The sequence below is a fragment of the Pygocentrus nattereri genome, chromosome 3 (genome assembly GCF_015220715.1).
Source record: "Pygocentrus nattereri isolate fPygNat1 chromosome 3, fPygNat1.pri, whole genome shotgun sequence".
NCBI classification, from domain to species: domain Eukaryota; kingdom Metazoa; phylum Chordata; class Actinopteri; order Characiformes; family Serrasalmidae; genus Pygocentrus; species Pygocentrus nattereri.
The window spans coordinates 46,399,049-46,421,122 of NC_051213.1; the positions used below are offsets into that span (position 1 = coordinate 46,399,049).

Genomic DNA, 22,074 nt, shown 5'->3' on the forward strand with positions numbered 1-22,074 from the left:
CTCATCAATGAAATCGGTGGAATTTCGGCGTGGAAAAGTTTTTCTAAGAGGAAGAATGTCCAGTGCTAATAGAGGATACCTTGGGTTGATGGCCTTCCAAGCTAACCTGTTGCTTGTATGTTAGCTTATGTAAGCTAAATTATCTAGCTAACAGTCACGATAAAACATCCAAGCCACTTCACATCGGTTTAATAAAGAGCTAGATTTAATAAAGAGCTAGACTCCGAACAGGTCAGTTATTCTACTGAGGCATATCAAAAAGGCAATAGTAGAACACAGTAGCTATTTAGCTATTTTGCTAAAGAATTGTTTGCTAGCCAGCTAATTGCTTCCTTAGGCTAAAAGAGCGGCAGATTCTTTTAACCTCTTTTATTCTCCAGGGTATGTTTTGACTTGTCCATCTGACTTTTCGTGACCAAATCATAAGGCAAATTTTTCAGTAACTGCATGAAATAAATGTACATTTTTATTTACTTATTTATTTATTTTTGGTAAAAGCTCCCCTCAATTCAATAGAAGGTGTTTTATGATCTCCACACATCATTATATACTTAAAATTTACTGCTGAAAGCCAAAAATCTCTGACGCTCTTTGTGTTGTTCTCTAAAAGTGATGTTTCCAGAGCAGATCACTGAAGAGACGCCGTCCGTTTATAGTTTAGAGCCCAGATTTGGGGAAAAACGGGTCGACTTTCAGTAGAAAAACAAAGTTCAGCTTCTTTTATTATAAGGGTTTAAAATGACATCACCGTCTATTAGACTGGAGAGAAGAGCTACAGCCTCACACGACGCCCAGCTTCTGAATGGAGCTTATGGAGTATGAACGTTATGGAGAACATGATGAAGTGCGTTTTGGAGCCACCGGTGGTCCCGAGGAGTTGAAAAGGTTCCATACCTTGAATCCTGTATTAGGAATAGGCTCAAGTAAAAGTAAAATCACTGTGAAGTATTTATATTCAAAGTACAGTTTGGAGGCATCTGTCACTTATAATTATCGTTTATACATGGCCTCAGGATTTTAACGCAGGATTTTAAAGCTGTGCGTCGTATGAGGCTGTAACTCTTCTCTCCAGTCTAATAGACGGTGATGTCATTTTAAACCCTTATAATAAAAGAAGCTGAACTCGCAATGTTTTTTGTCCACTGAAAGTCGACCCGTTTTTCCACATTAGCATTTTCTGTCGGAAGAAAACCTCGTATGTCCAAAATGGGAACTTTACAGGAGAAGGAAAAAATCTGCTTTACTTTTAATGGAAGTCAATGGAACCGGAATTTTTTCCAAGTCATTTTGGCTCGTTTCCTTTAGTCAGTACATCCTGAAATTTACATGCAATGTGAAGAGCAGCTGGTCTTTTCAAATTGAGTCAACGACTGAAAAACGGCAAGAATGGAGATACGAGGTCTTCTTAAAACAACAGTGATATGTGAAAATCTATAGATAGATAGATAGATAGATAGATAGATGGACAAACAGACCAGCAAATGCAACCTTATTAGAACACTAATGGTCAGCAGCTACGGCTCTGTTGGTATTTTAGGCATAGCTGTGAGCTTCTTCATGCATTCACTATTTATGGAAGGTGTTTGATGTTCCATTATAATGGAGTATAGTGGAGCTACAGCAGAGGAAAGATGAAAGAGACACGCAGACATAAACAGGAGTAAATAACACGTTACAAATCTTTTAACCTTACAACTTTGTATTCAGAGAGAAAAACAGAGAAAGAAAAAGATCATAGGGTTTTATCAAAAGATCAAAAGTGATGTGTGCGGTGATAAGAAAGCATCAGAAAACAGAATCGGTTTCATGCCCAGTATACATTATTTTGCAGTACAATGCCATATAATACAGTTCTACAATGCTTCTGTCTTTCATCTGACTCTGGGTGCTGTATGTAAAGCAGCTCCTTGGTAATGTACACTGACTCTGAGGCTCCGTCCTCAGTATGTCCATGCAGACCTGATTGATATTCAACAGGACGTGTATCAGTTTGTGTGTATGTCCATGTGTGGGTGAATACAAGAAAGGCTTTCTCCATTTGACCCTTGAGCGTGAAATATCTGACTTTCAGAATCAGTCACATAGTGTTGATATCGTTCTGGGCCATAAGAGTCAACAAAGTTATTATTATTTTAGCTGGCTACCTCCGCACCCTGGAGTTGAAATCAAATAATGAATGGTAATGAGCTCAAATCGCAGACTTTCAGCTTCAATTTGAAGGTATTTACATCCAGATAGCTCATCTGAAGCATGGTGGAGGTAGCATTATGTCGTGGGCGTGTAGGGCTGCTGATGGAACTGGTTCCCTTGTATTTATTGACGATGTGACTGCTGACAAAAGCAGCAGCGTAAATCACGTGGTGTACACAGCTGTAGTATCTGCTTAGCATCATCTAAACATTTCAAAACTCATTGGACGGTGCTTCACAGTGCAGGTGTATAATGAGCTGAAGCATGCTACCAAATCTAGCCCTTTTAAGGCAAAGAAGAAATGATATGCAATGAGAAAGTCGATCCCTTGACCTAAAATCCAGTTGAGTTTCACTTACTGAAGCCAAAACTGAGGGTAAAACAAGCAGGAGCTGAAAAATCAAATTATATACATATATATATATATATATATATATATATATATGCATGTGTGTGTGTGTGTGTGTGTGTGTGTGTGTGTGTGTATGTATGTACTCACCGGCCACTTTATTAGGTACTAATTTACTTGCTAGTAAAAGCTTGGGCCCCCTTTTGCCTTCAGATTTGAGTTCCTGTTGCCTTTCTATCATCTGGAACCAGTCTGCCCATTCTCCTCTGACCTCTCACATCAACAAGGCATTTTCGTCCACAGAACTGACCGCTCACTGGCTATTTCCTCTTTTTTGGACCGTTCTCTGTAAACCCTAGAGATGGTTGTGCGTGAAAATCCCAGTAGATCAGCAGTTTCTGAAATACTCAGACCAGCCCGTCTGGCACCAACAACCACGCCATGTTCAAAGTCACTTAAATCCCCTTTCTTCCCCGTTCTGATGCTCGGTCTGCACTTCAGCAAGTTGTCTTGACCACCTCTACACGCCTAAATGCACTGAGTTGCGGCCGTGTGATTGGCTGATTAGCTATTTGTGTTAACAAGCAACTGAACTGTACCTAATAAAGTGGCCGGTGAGTGTGTGTGTGTGTGTGTGTGTGTGTATGTATATACATACACTGGTGACCATATATATATATATATATATATATATATATATATATGGTCACCAGTCCATCACAGGACAGACACACAGACATACACATTCACACCTAGGAGCACTTTAATATCTCTAATATCTCCATTTAGTCTGACAACATGTCTTTGAAATCTGGGGAAAAACCCACACAGACACGGGGAGAACATGCAAGCTCCACACAGAACGGACCCTGGTCACCTGGCCAGGGAATCGAACCCAGGCCCTTTATGTATTTCATAACGTATCAAATTTATCAGGAGTTATTATTCCACGGTTGCTGGAGTGAGGGTCATTGTTTCCAGGCAACGGGCATCGCTGTCTGTAGATATGCGTTCTGCTCCTTGGGGGAGCGGAAGAGCGGCGTGTGTGTGTAAGGGGGTCAAGTTGGTGTGAGAGGGGATTAATGGTTGGGGGACAGAGGGTCTTCAGCCTGTGTCGAACAGGCCACATGTTGTTTCTCGTCTTTGAAGCTTTTGTCTCGCCGATTCGCTCCTTTTTCTGAGGAGGAGTGGAGAACGCCCTGGAGCGTGCCCCGATGTGACACACACACACACACACACACACACACACACACACACACACACACACTCAGATGTGACCTCAGCTTCAGTCTGCAAGTTTGTCATATTTGTCTCTCAGATTTTTTTCCTTTTTTCTTTCTAGTAATGTGTAGCTTTACATAAGCATGATCATCATCGGGGTACCCCGGTTTCAACTCGCCCCTCAGAAGTGCGTCGCACCAATGTTGCACAAGAGCTATGGGGACAGCGAGGAGCAGATTTTTCAACTGCAACTCGTCCCCCTCGGCTACCTTAGCCTCAGTCAGCCAATTAGGTAGCCATGCCAAATTCGTGTACACAGTTTTTGTGAGTAATTCCTTTGTCTGGCTGCGAGCTGTGGGTTAAAACTGGGTTATTTCCTTTCTTTTTGTTGCTAGCTGAGAAATTGTATCTACAGTCATGCATAGCAGTTGGAGTCGTTTGCTACATCAAATGCGATAATTTTGAAATACTATTTTATCGCCATGGCTTATAAACAAGCTTTGTCCAGCATTTCTTGGGGGTTGAAAAAGAAATTGCATCTCATTGATTTCTGGACAAGTTCTTCCGCTGAAAGTTGACACTTGTGCTCGCTCGCTCCCTCGCCCTTCCACAGGCTCATCCAACAAGCCTTGCTTGAGCTAAGAAAGCAATGGAACAGATGAGATGTCATCAGGGGTCTTCAAGGGGAAATGGTGAGGCCAGGTTGATGACAGCATGTGAAAATGAATATTGTAACGGGCGGCTAGTCTCCATCAAACCACTCCGTCTAGCTGTAGCTGACTGTGAAGCCACACCAGCAGAAGCAGTTCTTTTAAAGGAAAAGGTTAGGATATTGTTAGTTACCCCACCAGTCATGCTGGCTAACATGTGCTAAAGGACTTAACCACTACAGCGTACATTTTCTGAAACAGTTCGTTTCTCCAACTTAGCACTAACGTTAGCCACTTTCCCAACCGCATTAGCTGGTTAGCTAGTTAGCTAGCCAACACACTAAGAGAGATTTTCAGTTATTAGACTGTCACTGTAAACATATTTTCAAAGCTTTCACCCCTTATATTAATGCTACACGCTTTCCCAGCTAGGATAGCTAGTTAGCTAACACAGTGAAAAAGTGGTTTGTTGTCAAACTTTGGGTATGTATGAAACTACAGAATATTTTTTCTCTGTAACAAATTATTTTATTTTTATTTTTTACCCGATTTTCTCCCCAATTTAGTCGTCTCCAATTCCACCCGCTAGTTAGGACTCCCCCACGATGCTACCAATGCTAGGAGGGTGAAGGCTAACACGGGCTTCCTCTGAGACCTGTGAAACCAGCCACTGCTTCTTTCTGAACTGCCGCTCACGCAACGTCACGGGGCAGCCGAACGTACTCGGAGGAAAGCGCCAACCGCCAGTTACGTCAGCTAACAGACGCCTGCGCTGACTGGCATCGCGTTGAGTGATGGGGGGAGGAGGGGGGCCATTCTGCCCACCCAGAGAGAGCGAGGCCAGTTGTGCTCTCCTGGACTCCCGGCTACGGACGGCTGTAGCGTCACCAGAGATTGAACTCGCGATCTCGTGATGACACGGCCAACGCTCAGACGGCTGCGCCGCTCGGGAACCCGTAACAAATTGTTTTAACCAACAAATGTTCAACTAGCTTTAATGTTAGCTACCTCAACTGCAGTTTAGCTAGCTAGCTAGGTTTCTGACTAACTTTGTCCCAGGTTGAGTCTTTCTCCCTCTCGTTTCTTTCTTTCTCATGTCTCTTTTTGTTCATCCCTGTCCTCTTTCTGTTGACCAGCCCTCTTTTCTCCAGACAAAAACTCTCCAAACTCTTTCCATCCCTCTCTCTCTCCTCCTCTCTCTCTCTCTATTGATCCACTCATAGTTTGCTCAGTTCTTCACTGTGCTGCCTCACTTTAATCAATACAGATAATTGTCTGCTCCCCCTCGTTGCTGGTCTCTCTCTCTCTCTCTCTCTCTCTCTCTCTCTCTCTCTCTCTCTCTCTCTCTCTCTCTGTGTTTTTTATCAATGAACTCTTGTGCCCCCACCCCCCGCCCCCCCGTCTGGGATTCCCTCAGTTTTAATGACAGAAGATAACCTACTCTCTCTCTCTCTGTCTCTCTCTCTCCCCATCGATTGGCGTGGGAGCGATCGACTCACACGTGTAAACACTGTTCACGCTCTTGTTGCGGTTTAGGCTGTTCGACCCGTTCCCACGCGGCAGCTGTGGAGGCCTCCCAGCGTTCCGATCTGCAGGCCAAGACCTTTACTCACTCCTGCCTTAAACTTTCAATGCGTTCCCGCTCGTTACGGGTGATCATCAAGGTCACCCCCCTAATCGCCATCGGTTAACGTCCATATTGATGTTATGCACCCAATTTTCTTGAGGGCACACAGTTTCATTAAGTTTATGACCGTACCGAGTACAGTAGCGCTGCACCTCTATACAGACATGCAATTGCAATTTTAAAGATCGTTCATTAATTACCTGGTAGATACCGCCGACTCCTTCAGAGATATTATAAAGGAGGAGGCAGGTCACTGGTTGGGATATGAATGGGGGCGCTTGTAATGCTCAACATGGCGTCTGTTTGCAGAGAACGTCCCAACATTCAAGAAAATAAGCGAGTCAGCTTGCTGTTTAAGCTGCGAGTGGGGAAAGCCCCCCTCGTTGTCGAGATCTGAGCAAGTGTTTTGTGTGTTATTGAGGCAAATGCTACAATGTATGTATGAGATTTTTGTCACTTTTTAAGAGCAATTTAATATTTTTAACACATTAATCTGACCTTAGGATTTGAGTATTTTGGCCCAGTTTTGGGCCGATTCAGGCTTTCCCATGTGAATGTTGGTTGACTACTGAGTAGATGAGTAGTTAGGGATGTGGGCTGGAATAGGCCCGATCCTAGACAGCTTCATACATCGTTTTGCCTCATGTCTACATGGTAATATTGTAGACCAACTATGTAGTTGGGCCAGATTGGGACCAGATTTGGGCCATATCCTATAGTTCTGCTCACTTTACAGTGTGTAGGCCAGATCTGGGCCGAGGACCCAGCTGTATACTTGGCCAGAACAAAGCAAGGATGTGGCCCACAAGTGAGCCAGACAATTTTTGCTAACTGGGATACAGTCTGGAAAAAAAATAGCTGGAAGGAACTGCCCGACAGTGATGCAAGATGGCTGCCGAGTGAAGAGACTTTCCTATAAGGATATTGACTCTATACACAGCTGTCTGCTAACTGCTTAAGCAAGTTGGACTGTCCGTGTTCTGTACATAAAAGGGCCGGGACCACTAGGAGCCATTATACTCTATAGCCTATTTAAGGAAAGGACATATGGTAACTTCTCAGAAAAGATGGTGTTTTTATCCAAATCAACACGTGACCCTAAATTAAGCTTAAGTACTCTCTAAAAACAACAGCGCTGGAAAAATTTGAGTTGAATAAGCACAACCTGGTCATTCGCATTATAACACTGCAATCTTGCTCATGAAGTTCCAGATATTAAAAAATAAGGGGGTAATATTGCATTATCATATCCCCCCACAGGTGCCCTAGCATATATTAATTGGGCAGTGGATCATTCTCAGCACTGCAGTGACACTGATGTGGTCTGAGTGGATCAGACACAGCAGTGCTGCCGTCACTGTCTCACTGTCCACTCTATTGGACACTCCTACCTTGTTGGTCCACCTTGTAGATGTAAAGTCAGAGACGACAGCTCATCTGCTGCTGCACAGTTTGCGTTGGTCATCCTCTAGTCCTTCATCAGTGGTCACAGGACACTTGGTTTTGGTTCTCAGTCCAGCAGAGACACTGAGGTGTCTAAAAATTCCAGCAGCACTGCTGTGTCTGATCCACTCAGACCAGCGCAACACACACTAACACACCACCATCATGTCAGTGTCACTGCAGTGCTGAGAATGATCCACCACCCTAATAATACCTGCTCAGGAGGGGGGTCATGACCATTGAAGAACAGGATGACAGAGTATGCAGAGAAACAGATGGACTACAGTGTTAACAGTCTTGCCAGTCCACCTTGCAGATAAAGTCAGATGTAAAGTTGGTCGTCCTCTTGTCCTTCATCAGTGGTCACAGGACGCTGTTGTCTGGTTATTTTTGGTTCTCAGTCCAGCAGCGACACCGAGGGGTTTAAAACTCCATCACTGGGGGGTGTTACCACGGTAACTTGTTTAACCAGGAACAGGCCCAGGGTGTATAGTGGGGGTTGGGGAACACTTAGTGTCTGTCCTGCAGCCCAAGCTTCAAAATCCGTGATTCCGTCAAGGCTGAAAGAGAAGGGAATTATGGATGATCGGCCACACACTCCGGGGTGTGACAGCAGGGGAGGGTCCCACTGGGATATTTAACAGACACACACAAACACACACACTACAGCACTCACAGGGTCGGTTCTTTTCCCCCCAGTTCATTACATTGTGTCCTTTGTGTGTGTGTGTGTGTGTGTGTGTTGGGGTTGGGGGCATGCACCTGTTTATACTATGTCTCATATTATGTTGCTCTATTTTTTCCGAAATGTCTGCATTCTTTTAATGAAACGGTGGTTTGGTGTGAAATGGTTGATTGTGGAGACTCAGATGTCTTTACAGTGGTGGCGATAGGAACCAGGGGTCACCATGACTACAACATAAATATAGCCATTTTATTTACCATCCAAAACCACCAGTGAGCCTACGCAAGTCTTCTGAGCTTCATATGTAATGTTGATAATAGTAAAATAGTCATAAATCTGAAAAAAATACATTTTCTTTGGGATTTATCTTGCCTTACCGACCTGCTTGTACCTCTCATGAATGGATACAGAAAAACAGAATTTAGGCCAAAAGCTTCTCTCAGAGCTACGATATCTCAGACATCAGGCAGTGAATTCTTAACCATTTCATGTAATAGCTTTCTGTAAGGGAGCTTTTAGAGGTAGACGTCCGGGGCCGGATTCTCGAAAGTGACACTTTATTTTTCTTAACTTCATTTTTAAGAAAAAAGTTGCAAGAAATTCTTCTTCTTCAAATCGCTTAAGAACGTTCTTATTTTATTTTCTTAAGAATAAATTCTAAGAATAAGTGGTACTCTTGAAAATATTGTGTCATTAAGTGTTTTCCTAATCTTACGATAGCCGCACTCTCGTCTTAGAGCAGAGTTCGGCAACCCAAATGTTAAATAATATAAACAAAAAATATATAAACAAAAACACAGACACACTTTGCTCTGGCTTAGCTCAGCTATAGCTGCTTTTCTCGCATCTCCAGCAGGAAACGTTTCCTCTAAAGTAGAACAGTTTCTTGTAAAACGTCTCTCAATGTTCAGCTTTTTACGAGGCTGAAGTCGCTTCTTATTCGTCAGCTTCTTGTTGAAAGTTTCTCATTCCACCTTAAATAATGCCTGAGGTGTCAGAATGTAACTGCTGCACCACGTAAGGCACAACAGGAGAATTCAAACAAGAAGCTGGAGAACGAGAAACTTCAGCTTCGTGACTTTTTACTGTTTGACAGTTTCTCGTTGCAGATTAAGCGTATCATGAAACCAGCTGGAGTGATTATAAACACAAGTAAGTCCATTCATCTCCAAATTATCGGTGGCCGTCTTAAATCTTTCTCTTTGCCTTTTCGTTAGATACTACCTAGACGAGATTGTTATCTGTGTTGCTATGGTGCTCAGCAGTCTGTACTCCACCCTCCTGCATTAAAGGGTGAAAAAGCACCCTTTAAATCCGACCTCTGGTTCTTATCACCTCCAGTTCTGATTTGGCAAGTTTCTCTGTGACTTGAGTGACTTTAACTTAAGATTTGATTATGCAGAAAGGTTTTTAATGATTGGATTTCCTCTGAAAGGAATAGTGTTGCCGTACTGACAATTCGCTATAATAAACAAAAAAAGAGAAATTAGACAAATATGAGTAAATAAGTCACTACCCAGGCATTACTTTGAGTTACTCTAAGTCAGTTCACTAGTGTGACTGTCTACCTAACGTTGTTGTCGGACAAAGACCTTGTATCTCCATTGCCGTTTTTTCAGTTTTTGACATAATTTGAAAGTACTCATGGTCCTATATATTGTATGTAAATTTCATGATGAATGGACCAAAAGAAATGACCCAAAATTACTTGGAAATAAGTCTGGCTCCATTGACTTCCATTAAGAGTAAAGTAGGTTTTTTCCTTCTGCTGAAAAGTTCTCGTTTTGGAGATTTTGGAGGTTTTCTTCCGACAACAGCGCTAAGCTAATTATAGCTTACCTTGAATGTTAGTGTATGCTAGCTAAACTGTCTAGGGACCAGGCACTGACAGTAAAATGTAGTACAAGCTTTAGTTTTAAGAGCTGCCAAGCTCATTCGCCTAATGTGACAGGAATATTAGGCTATTTATAAAGAAAACGGTGCATAAACACAGTAGCCATTAGGCCAAGACTAGCTAGCAAGCTAACTGCTTCCTCAGGTTGAAGTTGTGAAGTTGTGATTTTTTTTACTCTTTTAATATCAAAACGGCTGACGCACGATTAGAAGTGATGTGAATTGGAAGTGAAATTGTTGTAATTTAATCATAAAAACGTTCTGTTTACGAGGAAGATTTTATTGATTGTTTCTTTTTCATGTGCGTTTAGAAAAGGCAGCTGTTGTGGAATTGATGGGGACCGGAGACGGACGCAGAGCGTTTATCAGGAACAAAACCTGCTTTGTTATCAGTATATTTGCTTTTTTGTGTTTCGGGATCGGAGAGGAGAGGAAGCGGAGGACAGAGACACTGAAACCTGAAAAAAAACCCACTGCACTGAATTTCAGTGATATAGATAAACACTTTACATCACAGTTCAGTCTGTCGGTGTGTTTTGGGTGATAGTCGTGTTGATGTGATGTGTTTTAATGATGGACACATTCAAATCAGGCAGATTCGGGGCTTTTTCTCAGTGAAGAGGAAGAGACGTAAAGGGGAGAGGAGGAGAGGGAGAGGAGGAGAGGTAAAGAGGGAGAGGAGGAGAGGTAAAGAGGGAGAGGAAGAGATGTAGAGGAGGAGCGGTAGAGAGGGAGAGGAGGAGAGGTAGAGAGGGAGAGGAGGAGAGGTAGAGAGGGAGAGGAGGAAAGGTAAAGAGGGAGAGGAGGAGAGGTAGAGAGGGAGAGGAGGAGAGGTAAAGAGGGAGAGGAGGAGAGGTAGAGAGGGAGAGGAGGAGAGGGAGAGGAGGAGAGGTAGAGAGGGAGAGGAGGAGAGGTAGAGAGGGAGAGGAGGAGAGGTAAAGAGGGAGAGGAGGGTGCTGTGGTCACTGTGAAAGTTCCTCTGATGGGCGTCTGCGCGTTCCCCCCTCACTCAGGGCCCCGATCGATACCAACTCAGAGCAATAAAGCTTTCCTCCGTCATCTCCACAGAATACAAAGCAGAGAGAGAGAGGGAAAGAGAGAGAGAGAGAGAGAGAGAGAGAGGTGAAAAGCTGTTCCGCTAGCCAGACTGATTTCCTAACCCCCTTCTCCACACTCACTCCATCTAACACCACCCGTAATCTTTACCTTTCTACCTCTCTCTCTCTCTCTCTCTCTTTAATTCTTTCTTTCTTCCTTTACCTCTCCCTTCCTTTCTTTTTTTCTTTCTTTACGTTTCTCTTCCTCTGTCTCTACCTGTCTTTCTTTCTATTTCTTTTTTTCTTTCTTTCCATCTCTCCTCCTCTATCCATCCCTTTCTTTCTTTCTTTCTTTCTTTCTTTCTTTCTCTCGCTTTCCCTCTCTCGCTTTCCCTCTCTAACCCCCCCCCTCTCTCTCTCTCCCAGCGTGCGCTGCGGTTCCCGTGTGATCTGTGTGAAATAAATAATGTGGGAAGGAAAGTCTTATTTTAGTCATTATCACAGACGCAGAGACAAGGATGGATGGAGCGAGACGCTGAGTGGGGAGGAAAAAAGAAGTAAATAAATAAATAAGCCGGAATGCAGGGGGCGAGGGAAGGTGGCGCGAGGAGGAAGGAGCGCACAACAGGAGAGATGGAGTGTGGGATAGGAGCGGAAGATAGACGGGTTGAAGGGAAGGAGCGAGGGAATGAGGGAGTGGGGTGATCGGAGGAAAGGTGGGGGGGTGAACGAGAGGGGGATTATGGAGTGGGGGAGAGATGGATAGCAGGGGAAGAGGAATAATAATGCAGAGAGAAAAAGAGAGAGCGGCAGCAGCGGTGGAGAGATAGAGAATGAAAGAGTGAGAGAGAGGCCAGAGGTCAAATGAGTGTCCCTGCAGCGAGAGGCCAATTGGAGCCGTTTTAATCAGCATTCAAAACGGACGGACACGACCCGGCGACCCCTCTCCGTGAAACGCAGTCTGGGCTTTGAACACAGCTAATGTTTGTTCTTTTATTGTGAGGGGGCGGAGTTACGGTGACTTTGTGGCTGCCCAAATTAAACGCCCTTACGGGACGTTTTTGGCAGGCCCGGTTCTGATAAGTACTGAAAGGGTTGGTAAACAGTAGATTTGCTTGGGTTTTAGAGAGTAAAGTAGAAGTAAAGTAACAAGTAGTGAGATCTCATTACAGTTGAATTGAAGTTATTAGAGAGCTTGAAAAAGCACTCTATTGTTATCTCTATTGTTATCTCTATTGTTATCTCTATTGTTATCTCTATTGTTATCTCTGTTATTATCTCTCATACTTCTTATTCTTCTTCCACACTTTCCTGCGATTAATACAGCCCGAACCGCTTAACGTACAGACTCCGTTCAAACGTTTCGAAGGTCTCGGCGCGGTGACTTGTGCTATGTATGTTTGGAGTCGATCGGATTGGAAGTTTTTAATAAAATTAAGTTTAAAATGAAAAACCTCGCATAAGAACGAACGGCGGAATGTTCAGAACTTCAGATTCCTACTGACATCGATGACGTCACAGCAGGCCACTCAGTCTCACAGACACAGCCGATCACGCAGGGAATCTGCTTTAAAATCCTTAAACTTTCAAACAGAAACTCCATTTCAGTTTCACATGGTAGAGAAACTTGTCCTTTATGAAACCTCAAAATATCTCATCATCTTATCTATTAGCTTTAGAGTTATGAGCATTTGTTTGGCACTAGGCACAGAAAACTGCCCCATTCACTCCCATGTAAATTTCTCAAAATCGGAATCTGCTTATTTCAAGATTTTCTATGTGTTCAACTCGTCATAACTCAGACATTTTCTAGAGTAAACATTTCCTGAGTTATGACCGTTTGTTCAGAGGGTGCAAATCGGACTCAAACAAGGCTTCTCCACTAAGAGCTGCGTAATAACAGAGTGACAGTTCATTTGAATGACCCCCCCCCCCCTCCACCCTCAAACACATACATCTCTCCCTCTCACACACACACACACACACACACACACATAAGGAGGTGTTGTTCACCTACACAGAAACACACACACACACACTTGCAGCTCTTTTCAAGCAAGTTTCCTTCAGGAAACGCACATCTAGTTATTACTTTGTAATGCGTTACTTTTTTGGGGGTATACCTACCCTAATACTGGCTGTGTACGAGTTGTGCACGTGTGTGTGTGCGTGTGTGTGTGTGTGTATGTGCGTATGTGTGTGTGTGCGTGCGTATGTGTGCGTGCGTATGTGTGTGTGTGTGTGTGTGTGTGTGTGTATGTGTGTGTGCTGGCTGATTGCTGCTTGATAGTTGTTTTCCTGATTGACAGCTCACAGTAATGTGGCACTCAGGCTGCACCACCATAAACCCAATAACATCACTATCGTAAAACAACAGTGAACGTACAAGGGAATCCGCATCTTCACATAAACACCTTTACCTCTCTCTCTCTCTCTGTCTCTCTCTCTCTCTCTCTCTGTAGCTCTCTCTCTCTGTCTCTCTCTCTCTCTCTCTCTCTCTCTCTCTCTCTCTCTCTCTCTCTCTCTCTCTCTCTCTCTCTCTGTCTCTCTCTCTCTCTCTCTCTCTGTCTCTCTTTTTCTCTTTTTCTCTCTGTCTCTCTCTCTCTCTGTCTCTCTCTCTCTCTCTGTCTCTCTTTTTCTCTTTTTCTCTCTGTCTCTCTCTCTTTCTCTCTCTCTCTCTCTCTCTGTCTCTCTCTCTGTCTCTCTCTCTCTTTTTCTCCCTGTCTCTCTCTCTCTCTTTCTCTCTCTCTCTCTCTCTGTCTCTCTCTCTGTCTCTCTCTCTCTTTTTCTCCCTGTCTCTCTCTCTCTCTTTCTCTCTCTCTCTCTCTCTCTCTCTCTCTCTCTCTCTCTGTGTCTCTGTGTCTCTCTCTCTCTTGCTCGCTCCCTCTCGCTCTCTCATTCCTGCTTTTATTGGAAAAAGATGGGGTGAATCCTTCATCTCTCCTTTAATTCCCTTCTTTTATTGTGCGCCCTCATGCCCACCTCTCCTTCTTTCCTTCTTTAACTCTTTTGCTCTTTCTTTTCCTCCTCTATCTTCTCATCAGTCCAGCTGAAATGACTGAAATGACTGCGCACAGCTAATTAGAAGTGTGTACAAGCCTGCATCAAAACCATCATTTGTTTCTCGCTTTTATTTTTCTGTACATCAGAAATGGTAACCAAACTCACTTAGAATAAAATCTCATTACATTTACTTACATTCATTAAGAATTAGTTCAAATATATGCTTTATATGGAAAATGACCATATTTACCATGTGCATTTAATGTTATTCATTACAGCACATTTACTGTAAATGTATTGCCCTATGCAAAATTGAGCTGATTCAATTACGTAAATTGACCTCAATGTAGATGTAAATATATCAGCGTATCCTACATGCACTGACGGAGAATAACGGTATATTCCATTTTTTCTAGAGCTGCGTCAGGACAAAGCAATAAAGCCCACCGAACGTTATTAACTGTGTTTTTCCTCCACATTTCCCTCTTTCCCTCTTATTTCTTTCTCTTTTATCAGTCTCCTTTGTTCCTTTATTTCATTTCATTTTCTTTTGTTTTCTCCTTTCTTCCACTCCGCATCTCTCCTCGATTCTTATTTCCCTTTTCAAACTCTCAGTGCAGTAATAATAGCGCTGATAGAGGCAGCCCTGTGTGTGTGTGCGTGCGTGTGTGTGTGTGTGTGTGTGCGCGTGTGATTATTGTCGTGTCGGGACTCAGAGAAATCGATCGATACAGAAATATGAGCCTCTGTGTCAGAAACAATAACCACCTATTCCCCCGGCACACACACACACACACACACACACACACACACACACACACACATACACACACACACACACACACACACACACACACACTTCACTGAATGCAATAAGAAAAGGTAAAATTCCATTATGTATGCGCAAAGTCATTCTCACAGGCTTTCCAGCACATATGAAAACGCATTCTCACAAAGGACGTGCACACAGTGCCATGCAAAAGTCAGAGACCCCCTCCCCCTTCATTCATTTCATTTCCAGTCAAAACGGCGTCAGGAAAAAAAAAAGGCTGGAAACATATTTAATGGAAAATCATAGAAGCTTCAACAGCTAAATATAGTATCAGTTTTTCAGCATTTAGTATGTGCGCACTTATTATTATAGCTTCCATTCTTTTAAGGAGACCTGCTATTTTTTTACAGTAATCTGTAGGGATATTTTTCCAACCCTGCAAAGTTCAGTCTTAGGCCCAATACCATTTCTTATTTTTACCCCTACCCCTTGTTTTCATATCGCTTTGCCCCTTGGAACTGAGTTACAAGGGGTAGTCATTGAAATCTTCCATGTGAAATGGGACACTCAAATAAAGAGCATCACTTTATCAGCTACTAGCACTGCTCTGTAGGCGACCCTGCCCGTCTGCAGTGACCGCAGAGGAGGGTGAAGTTCAGCTCCGCACTGCTGGGCTTTAGTTACATTTAGGGCATCATACGCCTTCAAAGAGGGGGCAGTTATTTATCATCACCCCCCCTTAATTCTTCAGTGATGTGAAGCTGAAGTCAGAAATGCACCAGATTCTCGTTCTAATTTTGTGTTCCACCTTAAATGGCACAGCATTTCCAATGCCTGAGGTGCTGGAATGTAACTGTTGCTCCATTTAAAGTGGAACGGGAAATTTAGCCAGCTAGCTACCGAGACATCCGCACACTACTTGCGATTTTTATGCTTATTATGAAGAAAAGGACCATAATACATTGAAATGACATTAAAATAAGATAATAAAATGGTTATTGTCATTTTTAACAGAGAAGGTTCTCACATTTGTGGGTTTCTTGTTCAGCCGTTGTCTTGCCGTTTTTTCATGTTTTTCTCATATCACTCTGTTTGGAGTGTCTCTGAAAAACCTTTGTTTTTAGGACCATGTAGCTCAAACACTTCGCCCCACCCCTCTCTCAACAACGGTCAGGACACCCTACCCCCAGACGTGACTGCACAAAACTAAGGGGTAGATGCTTTGTAGACGCTTAATTTACTTTCAAGTTACATTCAACTAAATATCTACTAAATCACATGCGTCAGGATCCAGTCCTCGCGGGCCAAAGCACTGCAGACTCCAACACACTGCCTCATTAAACACACCTGATTCAGCTCATCAGCTGATTGGCAAGGCCTTCCTGAACTGAGTGGTAGGTGAATGTAAATGCTAATCTCTGCAGTGTTTTGGCCCTGAAGGTCCCCAGTTTGACATGACTGTGCTAAACTGACCATCATTGTCTTTAACTCTAACCTTGGCTCTAATCCCTAAGCTTAACCTCAACCCAAACCCTAAATCCAACCCTCACTTCGGTCATAGCCCAAACCCCGGTCCAAATCCTAACCCTAACCCCACCACTGTTTAGAACTGAGTTTCAACAGAACATGTATAGTGGGCTATCCAAATAAAGTGAGACCACTGGTTGTACTTTCTGCTTCTCGTAGTCCAGACAATCCCAAACCCATTCAGTGGTGTTGAGATGAGGACTCTGGGGTGGTCAGTCCATTGTTCTGAGAACAACATCAGCGTCTTTGTTTGATTTGAGAAGGTCTGTTTCATCTACTTTCCTTCAGACGTTTGATGGGGACAGTTTTGGTCTTCCGGATGGTTGTTAGGAGTCCCATTTACTTTGGATCTTTTCCTCATTTTTTGGAAAGTCCTGCTTTTCTCACTTATTCTCTTTTGACTTTGTTTCCTTGAGCAAGTGTGTTGTCTTATATCTAGTCTCCTCAGAAAGATCTCCTGAAAAATGAATAGCTGGTGTTTAATGGTTGTTTTGACTGCAAATGAAATGAATGAAAGGTGGTCTCTGATTTTGCACAGTATTGTATATATACACACACATACTCACATCAACGCACACCAGAGACCTTTCACTACTGTTGCTTGGCAACGCAGCCCAGTGTCCAATCACAGAGCAGAGCAATGTCCAGTGATTTCACAGCTTGTGCTGACCAGCAGGTTTTGGGGGGGTTAATAAGGCCTTAAACTGCAAAATAAAGAACACGTTGATGTGAACATTCAAGGAAGGTAGAAGAGAGGAAATTTAGTGTCTGTGTCCATGTGTGTGTGTATATGTGTGTGTATATATATATATATATATATATATATGTGTGTGTGTGTGTGTGTGTGTGTGTGTGTGTGTAGCTATAACATTGAAACCACCCCCTTGTTTCTACACTCATTGTCCACTTTATCAGCTCCACTGACCATATAGTTTCACTTTGTAGTTTGTACAGTCTCTACTGTTACAGACTGTAGTCCATCTATTTCTCTGATACTTCGTTACCCTGTTCTTCAGTGGTCAGGACCCCCATGGACCCTCACAGAGTAGCTACTATCTGGGTGGTGGCTCATTCTCAGCTCTTCAGTAACACTGACTGTGCTGTTCTGGTCTGAGTGGATCAGACACAGCAGTTCTGCTGGAGTTTTTAAACACTGTCCACTCACTGTCCACTCTGTTAGACAATCCTACCTTGTCGGTCCACCTTGTAGATGTAAAGTCAGAGACGACAGCTCATCTGCTGCTGCACAGTTTGTGTTGGTCATCCTCTAGTCCTTCATCAGTGGTCACAGGACGCTGCCCACAGGACGCTGCCCACAGGACGCTGTTGGCTGGATATTTTTGGCTGGTGGACTGTTCTCAGTCCAGCAGTGACACTGAGGTGTTTAAAAACTCCAGCAGCACTGCTGTGCCTGATCCACTCGCACCAGCACAACACACACTAACACACCACCACCATGTCAGTGTTACTGCAGTGCTGAGAATGATCCACCACCCAAATAGTACCTGCTCTGTGAGGGTCCATGGGGGTCCTGACCACTGAAGAACAGGGTAGCAGAGTATCAGAGAAACAGATGGACTACAGTCTGTAACTGTAGAACTACAGAGTGCAGCTATACAGTAAGAAGTGGTTTAATGTTATTGCTGATTGTTCAAAATTGTATCCTTTAAAGTTCCACATGACATAAATATGTATTAAAATATTTGCCAGAAAAAGTCATCATCCATTGTTTCAATGGATAAACATAAAACACACACAGGTCATGTTGAGGTGTGACAGTATGAAGATTGATGGCTCTCTAGAGGCCGGAGCAACGATAAAGAAGGAGAGACGATGAGGGGAAAGAGAGAGCGGGTGGGACAGTCTGAGTATAAAAGAGAAGAAGAGAGGGAAAGAGAAAAGAATAGAGGAAAAGGAAGAGAAAGGGGAGAAGATATGGGTCGAGAAAAGGAGAGAAGAGTGAAAGGGGAAAGAAAGAGAGGAAGGAAAGGGTAGAGAGGAGAACAGAGGGAAAAGGAACATAGAGAGAGGTAAAGGGAGAGAAGAGGCGAGGTAAAGGGAAAGGAGAGGAGAGGTAAAGGGAGGAGAGGAGAGGTAAAGGGAGAGAAGAGTAGAGGAGAGAGGTAAAGGGAAGAGAGGAGCGGTAAAGGGAGAGAAGAGGAGAGGTAAAAGGAGAGAAGAGCAGAGGAGAGAGGTAAAGTGAGAGGAGAGGAGAGGTAAAGGGAGAGGAGAGGTAAAGGAAAAGGAGAGGAGAGGTAAAGGAAGAGGAGAGGAGAGGTAAAGAAGAGGAGAGGTAAAGGTAGAGAGGAGAGGTAAAGGGAGAGGAGAGGTAAAGGAAGAGGAGAGGAGAGGTAAAGGAAAAGGAGAGGAGAGGTAAAGGAAGAGGAGAGGAGAGGAGAGGTAAAGGAAGAGGAGAGGTAAAGGTAGAGAAGAGAGGAGAGGTAAAGGGACAGGAGAGGAGAGGTAAAGGGACAGGAGAGGAGAGGTAAAGGGAGAGGAGAGGTAAAGGGAGAGGAGAGGAGAGGTAAAGGGAGAGGAGAGGAGAGGTAAAGGGAGAGGAGAGGTAAAGGGAATGGAGAGGAGAGGTAAAGGGAGAGGAGAGGAGAGGTAAAGGAAGAGGAGAGGAGAGGTAAAGGGAGAGGAGAGGAGAGGTAAAGGAAGCGGAGTGGAGAGGTAAAGGGAGAGGAGAGGTAAAGGGAGAGGAGAGGAGAGGTAAAGGGAGAGGAGAGGAGAGGTAAAGGGAGAGGAGAGGTAAAGGAAGCGGAGAGGAGAGGTAAAGGGAGAGGAGAGGAGAGGTAAAGGAAGTGGAGAGGAGAGGTAAAGGGAGAGGAGAGGTAAAGGGAGAGGAGAGGAGAGGTAAAGGGAGAGGAGAGGTAAAGGAAGAGGAGAGGAGAGGTAAAGGGAGAGGAGAGGAGAGGTAAAGGAAGAGGAGAGGAGAGGTAAAGGAAGAGGAGAGGTAAAGGAAGAGGAGAGGAGAGGTAAAGGAAGGGGAGAGGAGAGGAGAGGAGAGGAGAGGAGAGGTAAAGGAAGAGGAGAGAAGAGGAGAGGTAAAGGAAGAGGAGAGAAGAGGAGAGGTAAAGGAAGAGGAGAGGAGAGGTAAAGGGAGAGGAGAGGAGAGGTAAAGGAAGAGGAGAGGAGAGGTAAAGGAAGAGGAGAGGTAAAGGGAGAGGAGAGGAGAGGTAAAGGAAGAGGAGAGGAGAGGTAAAGGGAGAGGAGAGGTAAAGGAAGAGGAGAGGAGAGGTAAAGGGAGAGGAGAGGAGAGGTAAAGGAAGAGGAGAGGAGAGGTAAAGGGAGAGGAGAGGTAAAGGGAGAGGAGAGGTAAAGGGAGAGGAGAGGAGAGGTAAAGGGAGAGGAGAGGTAAAGGAAGAGGAGAGGAGAGGTAAAGGGAGAGGAGAGGAGAGGTAAAGGGAGAGGAGAGGTAAAGGAAGAGGAGAGGAGAGGTAAAGGGAGAGGAGAGGTAAAGGAAGAGGAGAGGAGAGGCAAAGGGAGAGGAGAGGTAAAAGAAGAGGAGAGGAGAGGTAAAGGGAGAGGAGAGGTAAAGGAAGAGGAGAGGTAAAGGAAGAGGAGAGGAGAGGTAAAGGGAGAGGAGAGGAGAGGTAAAGGGAGAGGAGAGGAGAGGTAAAGGAAGAGGAGAGGAGAGGTAAAGGGAGAGGAGAGGTAAAGGAAGAGGAGAGGAGAGGTAAAGGAAGAGGAGAGGTAAAGGAAGAGGAGAGGAGAGGTAAAGGGAGAGGAGAGGCAAAGGGAGAGGAGAGGTAAAGGAAGAGGAGAGGAGAGGTAAAGGAAGAGGAGAGGTAAAGGAAGAGGAGAGGAGAGGTAAAGGAAGAGGAGAGGAGAGGTAAAGGGAGAGGAGAGGAGAGGTAAAGGAAGAGGAGAGGAGAGGTAAAGGGAGAGGAGAGGTAAAGGAAGAGGAGAGGAGAGGTAAAGGGAGAGGAGAGGAGAGGTAAAGGGAGAGGAGAGGTAAAGGAAGAGGAGAGGAGAGGTAAAGGGAGAGGAGAGGCAAAGGGAGAGGAGAGGTAAAGGAAGAGGAGAGGAGAGGTAAAGGGAGAGGAGAGGTAAAGGAAGAGGAGAGGAGAGGTAAAGGGAGAGGAGAGGTAAAGGAAGAGGAGAGGAGAGGTAAAGGGAGAGGAGAGGTAAAGGAAGAGGAGAGGAGAGGTAAAGGGAGAGGAGAGGAGAGGTAAAGGGAGAGGAGAGGTAAAGGAAGAGGAGAGGAGAGGTAAAGGAAGAGGAGAGGAGAGGTAAAGGGAGAGGAGAGGAGAGGTAAAGGGAGAGGAGAGGTAAAGGGAGAGGAGAGGTAAAGGAAGAGGAGAGGTAAAGGGAGAGGAGAGGAGAGGTAAAGGGAGAGGAGAGGTAAAGGGAGAGGAGAGGTAAAGGAAGAGGAGAGGTAAAGGGAGAGGAGAGGAGAGGTAAAGGGAGAGGAGAGGTAAAGGGAGAGGAGAGGTAAAGGAGAGCCGTGAGCTGGTGTGTCTGAGTGTGTAAGGGCTTCTGCTCGTGCTCTGATCAGAGAATCTGCTGTTGGTCATTTTTAATAAACACACCAAAACACAGCCTTTCACAGCCGTCATGCTGTATAGCCTGATGAGGATGGTGTTTCCATGGAAACTGAGACATTTTGTTGTCGAGGCAACATAATGACCTCCAATCCTGTTGACATACGCGGCTCCAGCCCGCCTCGACCCCGCTGCTGTCTGTCCACCGGTCTGACCTTTGACCTGCACTACGCACAGCCAGACGGGCAACCTGTCTGCTGACCATGAAACACACACACACACACACACACACACACATATATAAACACACACACAGAGAAACATTAACTGTGGCTGAAAGTATCAAATTAACTCGGAACCAAAACGGCAGCAGCATCAAACTCTCCCATCCTGAAACGTGTTGTTTTCTGCAGCACATTTTGATGTTACTGAGCAATTTTGTTCATCCAAATTTAATTTTTATTTACACAAAACACCTCCAGAACGTTTGTATTTTGGACAGTGGTGGACAGTAATGAAGTCCATGTACCTCATTACTACACTTAAAGTGGAATTATGCACATTTTCCAACATCTCCACATAATCCAGGGGTTGAGGTGTAGACACAGTCATTCAGAGGTTTCATGTGAAACAGTCGATTGTGGAGACTCAGGCGTCTTTACAGTGGTGGTGATGGGAACCAGGGGTCGCCATGACTACAACGCAGATATACCCATTTTATTTACCATCCAAAACCAGCAGTGAGCCTACGCAAGTCTTCTGAGCTTCATATGTGGTGATGATGATGGTAAAATGGTGTAAGATCTGAAAGGAATGCATTTTCTTTGGGGGCAAATTTTGCGTTAGAATGCCCTGCTTGTCCCTCATGAATGGATATAGAAAAACCCATTTTAGGTGAAAAGCTTATCTCAGAGCTATGATATCTCAGACATCAGGCAGAGTATTCATAACCATTTCATGTAATAGCTTTCTGTGAGGGAGCTTTTAGAGATGGATGTCTGGTTCCTATCACCACCATTATGAACAGTTTCTCTAGAACTGAGCGTTTCACACCAAAATGGTCCGAATGACTGTTTACATCACAAACATTTAATTTTACAGGAATTTTGATAGAAAAACTTGAAATTCCGTTCATGTATGATTTCCACATTTGAGGGGAAAATATCTGTTTTTCACTCCACCACTTTCTC

General features: G+C 44.2%; 1 protein-coding gene and 1 long non-coding RNA gene across 6 annotated transcripts in view; one reads left to right on the forward strand and one right to left on the reverse strand.

Annotated features, from left to right (window-relative positions):
- pou2f2a (POU class 2 homeobox 2a) overlaps positions 1-22,074 on the forward strand; it is a 100,688-nt gene that overhangs the window by 22,220 nt on the left and 56,394 nt on the right. The window lies entirely within an intron of this gene.
- On the reverse strand, positions 16,000-21,133 carry LOC108432325. The gene is made up of 3 exons (XR_005130077.1): positions 20,933-21,133; positions 16,964-17,101; positions 16,000-16,854 (listed from the first exon to the last, which is right to left on the reverse strand). It is a non-coding gene; the product is annotated as an uncharacterized LOC108432325 (long non-coding RNA).